The sequence below is a fragment of the Thalassophryne amazonica genome, unplaced genomic scaffold (genome assembly GCF_902500255.1).
Source record: "Thalassophryne amazonica unplaced genomic scaffold, fThaAma1.1, whole genome shotgun sequence".
NCBI lineage: Eukaryota > Metazoa > Chordata > Actinopteri > Batrachoidiformes > Batrachoididae > Thalassophryne > Thalassophryne amazonica.
Genome location: NW_022986253.1, coordinates 61,536 through 68,055, shown reverse-complemented (window position 1 = coordinate 68,055; position 6,520 = coordinate 61,536). Strand labels below are relative to the sequence as shown.

The 6,520-nt window shown below is 35.3% G+C and overlaps 1 long non-coding RNA gene across 1 annotated transcript; it reads left to right on the top strand.

Annotated features, from left to right (window-relative positions):
• The first annotated feature begins 1,774 nt into the window (after positions 1 to 1,774).
• Positions 1,775 to 5,730, top strand: LOC117505825. Its single transcript, XR_004559275.1, has 3 exons — positions 1,775 to 2,050; positions 4,175 to 4,216; positions 5,683 to 5,730. It is a non-coding gene; the product is annotated as an uncharacterized LOC117505825 (long non-coding RNA).
• The last annotated feature ends 790 nt before the right edge of the window (positions 5,731 to 6,520 follow it).

The following is a 6,520-nucleotide window of genomic DNA, read 5'->3' as shown; positions in this document are numbered from 1 at the left end:
TGTCAAAGGTCACACATTAATACAGTTTGGTGAATAAAACAATGTCAAAGGTTACATATTAATACAGTTTAGTGAATAAAGTCAATGGTCACACATTAATAAAGCTTGGTGAATAAACCAGTGTCAAAGGCAGTGGTGTCAAAAGTACAAACATTTGTTACTTAAGTAGAAGTATAGATACTGCAGTTTAAAAACACTCTGGTAAAAGTTGAAGTATCAACTTGACCTCTTTACTCGAGTAAAAGTGAAAAAGTATGTACTCCAAAACCTACTTAAAGTATAAAAGTATAAAGTAACCTTTAAAAAAAAAAGGTAGATGCCACTATATAAATTGAAAGCTTAATTTAAAAACTGATTTGTTCTACATGTGGCCCAAGACCCAAAACCCAAAATTACCCCCCAACACCACCTGCACGAAAATGTTTCAATTCTAGGAGCTCTAAAATGCAATCTGGGACTATTCCAGACAATAAACTGCAGTGAGTGCAGCATCCATTTAGTGAAGGAAAAAAAAAAAAAGAACTTTCCTTATTCAGATTCATTCCAGTAGTATTCTGCTCTTACAAGGATGCAGCAGTTTTCTAGTTTGGCAGATAGTTCTGGAGGAAATCACTGAAGAAATTAACACATTGAACATATGGTTTGACCGAAACAAATTGTCATTAAATAAGACAGGGATGAAGTGGAGGTGTAAGAGTCACTAGGTGTTCACAGGAAACATTTATTTATGTATGTATGTTCATTGATAGTTGCTTTTATATTTTCTGTTGTGTTTCTATTCAGGTTCTTTTTGCCTCTTTCTCTAAAATTGTATATAATAATCATTAGCTTATTAATATATAAACAAAAATAAATTTAAGAAATATTACATTTTCAAAACAAATGCACCCGAACGTGATGAGAGCTGCTTAATGCTAACTTTTAACATTGAAAATGCCATAGACATGCTAACGCGTTAGCGTCGCTCCCGTTTTTAAGTTATAAAATACATCTATCAACTGTTTCAGAAGACCATAACACGTCGGTTTAACATAGAAAAGGTAAATAATACTCACAGAAGTATGCTCTTTAGGGTTTTAGCGGGGGAAAATTAAGCGAAAGAAAGAAAGAATAAACGAAGCAATAGGTCGAAGCATTGCTTCAATCTGCGAACCACTGCTTGGATTGGTTCACAGCAAAGCCGTGCTGCAGAAAAGTTGATTACAGGCGCACATGACGTGAAATATATATATAAACATTAAACTGAAGCCAAGAGTAACAAGGCTGTTTGTTTTAAAAATGTAAGGAATAGAAAGTACAGATACTTGTGTGAAAATGTAATGAGTAGAAGTCAGAAGTAGGCAGAAAAATAAGTAAAGGAGTAAAGTATAGATACCTAAAAAGTGTACTTAAGTACAGTAACGAAGTATTTGTACTTCGTTACTTGACACCTCTGGTCAAAGGTCATACATTAATAAAGTCACATGTCACATATTAATAGAGTCTGATGAATAAAACAATGTCAAAGGTCACATATTAATAGAGTCTGATGAATAAAACATTGTCAAAGGTCACACATTAATACAGTTTGATGAATAAAGTAAAGTCACATGTCACACATTAATACAGTCTGATGAATAAAACAATCTCAGAGGTCACACATTAATACAGTTTGGTGAATAATGTAAAGTCACATGTCACATATTAATACAGTCTGATGAATAAAACAATCTCAGAGGTCAAACATTAATACAGTTTGGTGAATAAACCAAAGTCACATGTCACACAATACAGTTTGGTGAATTAAACAATGTAAAAGGTCACAAATTAATACAGTTTGACGAAGAAAGCAATGTAGAAGGTCACACATTAATACAGATTGGTGAATAAAACAATGTCAAAGGTCACACATTAATACAGTTTGGTGAATAAAGTAAAGTCACATGTCACACATGAATACAGTTTGACGAAGAAAGCAATCTAGAAGGTCACACATTAATACAGTTTGGTGAATAAAACAATGTCAAAGGTCACACATTAATACAGTTTGGTGAATAAAACAATGTCAAAGGTCACAAATTAATACAGTTTGGTGAATAAAGTATAGTCACATGTCACACATGAATACAGTTTGGTGAATAAAGTATAGTCACATGTCACACATGAATACAGTTTGGTGAGTAAAACAATGTCAAAGGTCACACAGTAATACAGTTTGGTGAATAAAACAATGTCAAAGGTCAATCAATCAATCAACTTTTTTCTTATATAGCGCCAAATCACAACAAACAGTTGCCCCAAGGCGCTCCATATTGCAAGGCAAGGCCATACAATAACCATGAAAAACCCCAACGGTCAAAACGACCCCCTATGAGCAAGCACTTGGCCACAGTGGGAAGGAAAAACTCCCTTTTAACAGGAAGAAACCTCCAGCAGAACCAGGCTCAGGGAGGGGCAGTCTTCTGCTGAGACTGGTTGGGGCTGAGGGAAAGAGACATGCCGAGAAGGGGGGCAGAGATCGATCACTAATGATTAAATGCAGAGTGATGCATACGGAGCAAAAAAAGAAAGAAACAGTGCATCATGGGAACCCCCCCACAGTCTACGTCTAAAGCAACATAACCAAGGGATGGTCCAGGGTCACCCGATCCAGCCCTAACTATAAGCCTTAGCGAAAAGGAAAGTTTTAAGCCTAATCTTAAAAGTAGAGAGGGTATCTGTCTCCCTGATCTGAATTGGGAGCTGGTTCCACAGGAGAGGAGCCTGAAAGCTGAAGGCTCTGCCTCCCATTCTACTCTTACAAACCCTAGGAACTACAAGTAAGCCCGCAGTCTGAGAGCGAAGCGCTCTAATGGGGTAATATGGTACTACGAGGTCCCTAAGATAAGATGGGACCTGATTATTCAAAACCTTATAAGTAAGAAGAAGAATTTTAAATTCTATTCTAGAATTAACAGGAAGCCAATGAAGAGAGGCCAACACGGGTGAGATATGCTCTCTCCTGCTAGTCCCCGTCAGTACTCTAGCTGCAGCATTCTGAACCAACTGAAGGCTTTTTAGGGAACTTTTAGGACAAGCTGATAATAATGAATTACAATAGTCCAGCCTAGAGGAAATAAATGCATGAATTAGTTTTTCAGCATCACTCTGAGACAAGACCTTTCTGATTTTAGAGATATTGCGTAAATGAAAAAAGGCAGTCCTACATATTTGTTTAATATGCGCTTTGAATGACATATCCTGATCAAAAATAACTCCAAGATTTCTCACAGTATTACCAGAGATCAGGGAAATGCCATCCAGAGTAACGATCTGGTTAGACACCATGCTTCCAAGATTTGTGGGGCCAAGTACAATAACTTCAGTTTTATCTGAGTTTAAAAGCAGGAAATTAGAGGTCATCCATGTCTTTATGTCTGTAAGACAATCCTGCAGTTTAGCTAATTGGTGTGTATCCTCTGGCTTCATGGATAGATAAAGCTGGGTATCATCTGCGTAACAATGAAAATTTAAGCAATACCGTCTAATAATACTGCCCAAGGGAAGCATGTATAAAGTGAATAAAATTGGTCCTAGCACAGAACCTTGTGGAACTCCATAATTAACTTTAGTCTGTGAAGAAGATTCCCCATTTACATGAACAAACTGTAATCTATTAGACAAATATGATTCAAACCACCGCAGCGCAGTGCCTTTAATACCTATGACATGCTCTAATCTCTGTAATAAAATTTTATGGTCAACAGTATCAAAAGCAGCACTGAGGTCCAACAGAACAAGCACAGAGATAAGTCCACTGTCAGAAGCCATAAGAAGATCATTTGTAACCTTCACTAATGCTGTTTCTGTACTATGATGAATTCTAAAACCTGACTGAAACTCTTCAAATAGACCATTCCTCTGCAGGTGATCAGTTAGCTGTTTTACAACTACCCTCTCAAGAATCTTTGAGAGAAAAGGAAGGTTGGAGATTGGCCTATAATTAGCTAAGATAGCTGGGTCAAGTGATGGCTTTTTAAGTAATGGTTTAATTACTGCCACCTTAAAGGCCTGTGGTACATAACCAACTAACAAAGATAGATTGATCATATTTAAGATTGAAGCATTAAATAATGGTAGGACTTCCTTGAGCAGCCTGGCAGGAATGGGGTCTAATAAGGATGTTGATGGTTTGGATGAAGTAACTAATGAAAAGGTCACACATTAATACAGTTTGGTGAATTAAACAATGTCAAAGGTGACAAATTAATACAGTTTGGTGAATTAAACAATGTCAAAGGTGACAAATTAATACAGTTTGGTGAATTAAACAATGTCAAAGGTCACAAATTAATACAGTTTGACGAAGAAAGCAATGTAGAAGGTCACACATTAATACAGATTGGTGAATAAAGTAAAGTCACATGTCACACATTAATACAGTCTGATGAAGAAAGCAATGTCAAATGTCACACATTAATACAGTTTGGTGAATAAAGTAAAGTCACATGTCACACATGAATACAGTTTGACGAAGAAAGCAATCTAGAAGGTCACACATTAATACAGTTTGGTGAATAAAGTAAAGTCACATGTCACACATTAATACAGTCTGATGAAGAAAGCAATGTCAAAGGTCACACATTAATACAGTTTGGTGAATAAAGTAAGGTCACATGTCACACATGAATACAGTCTGATGAAGAAATCAATGTCAAAGGTCACACATTGATACAGTTTGGTGAATAAAGTAAAGTCACATGTCACACATGAATACAGTCTGATGAAGAAAGCAATGTCAAAGGTCACACATTAATACAGCTTGGTAAATTAAACAATGTCAAAGGTCACAAATTAATACAGTTTGGTGAATAAACAATGTCAAAGGTCACACATGAATACAGTCTGATGAAGAAAGCAATGTCAAAGGTCACACATTAATACAGTTTGGTGAATAAAGTAAGGTCACATGTCACACATGAATACAGTCTGATGAAGACAGCAATGTCAAAGGTCACACATTAATACAGCTTGGTGAATTAAACAATGTCAAAGGTCACAAATTAATACAGTTTGGTGAATAAAGTATAGTCACATGTCACACATGAATACAGTTTGATGAAAAAAGCAATGTCATGGGTCACACATTAATACAGTTTGGTGAATTAAACAATGTCAAAGGTGACAAATTAATACAGTTTGGTGAATAACGTAAAGTCACAGGTCACACATGAATACAGTTTGACGAACAAAGCAATGTCAAAGGTCACACATTAATACAGTTTGGTGAATAAAACAATGTCAAAGATCACACATGAATACAGTCTGATGAAGAAATCAATGTCAAAGGTCACACATTAATACAGTTTGGTGAATAAAGTAAAGTCATATGTCACACATGAATACAGTCTGATGAAGACAGCAATGTCAAAGGTCACACAATACAGTTTGGTGAATAAAACAATGTCAAAGGTCACACATTAATACAGACTGGTGAATAAAGTATAGTCATATGTCACACATGAATACAGTCTGATGAAGACAGCAATGTCAAAGGTCACACATTAATACAGTTTGGTGAATAAAACAATGTCAAATGTCACAAATTAATACAGTTTGGTGAATAAAGTATAGTCACATGTCACACATGAATACAGTTTGATGAAGAAAGCAATGTCATGGGTCACACATTAATATAGTTTGGTGAATTAAACAATGTCAAAGGACACACATTAATACAGTTTGGTGAATTAAACAATGTCAAAGGTCACAATTAATACAGTTTGGTGAATTAAACAATGTCAAAGGTCACAAATTAATACAGTTTGACAAAGAAAGCAATGTAGAAGGTCACACATTAATACAGATTGGTGAATAAAGTAAAGTCACATGTCACACATGAATACAGTCTGATGAAGAAAAGCAAAGGTCAAAGATCACACATTAATACAGTTTAGTGAATAAAGTAAAGTCACATGTCACACATGAATACAGTCTGATGAATAAAGCAATGTCAAAGGTCACAAATTAATACAGTTTGGTGAATTAAACAATGTCAAAGGACACACATTAATACAGTTTGGTGAATTAAACAATGTCAAAGGTGACAAATTAATACAGTTTGGTGAATTAAACAATGTCAAAGGTCACAAATTAATACAGTTTGACAAAGAAAGCAATGTAGAAGGTCACACATTAATACAGATTGGTGAATAAAGTAAAGTCACATGTCACACATGAATACAGTCTGATGAAGAAAGCAATGTCAAACATCACACATTAATACAGTTTAGTGAATAAAGTAAAGTCACATGTCACACATGAATACAGTCTGATGAATAAAGCAATGTCAAAGGTCACACATTAAAACAGTGTGGTGAATAAAGTAAAGTCACATGTCACACATTAATACAGTCTGATGAAGAAAGCAATGTCAAAGGTCACACATTAAAACAGTGTGGTGAATAAAGTAAAGTCACGTGTCACACATTAATACAGTCTGATGAATAAAACAATGTCAAATGTCACACATTAATACAGTTTGGTGAATAAAGTATAGTCA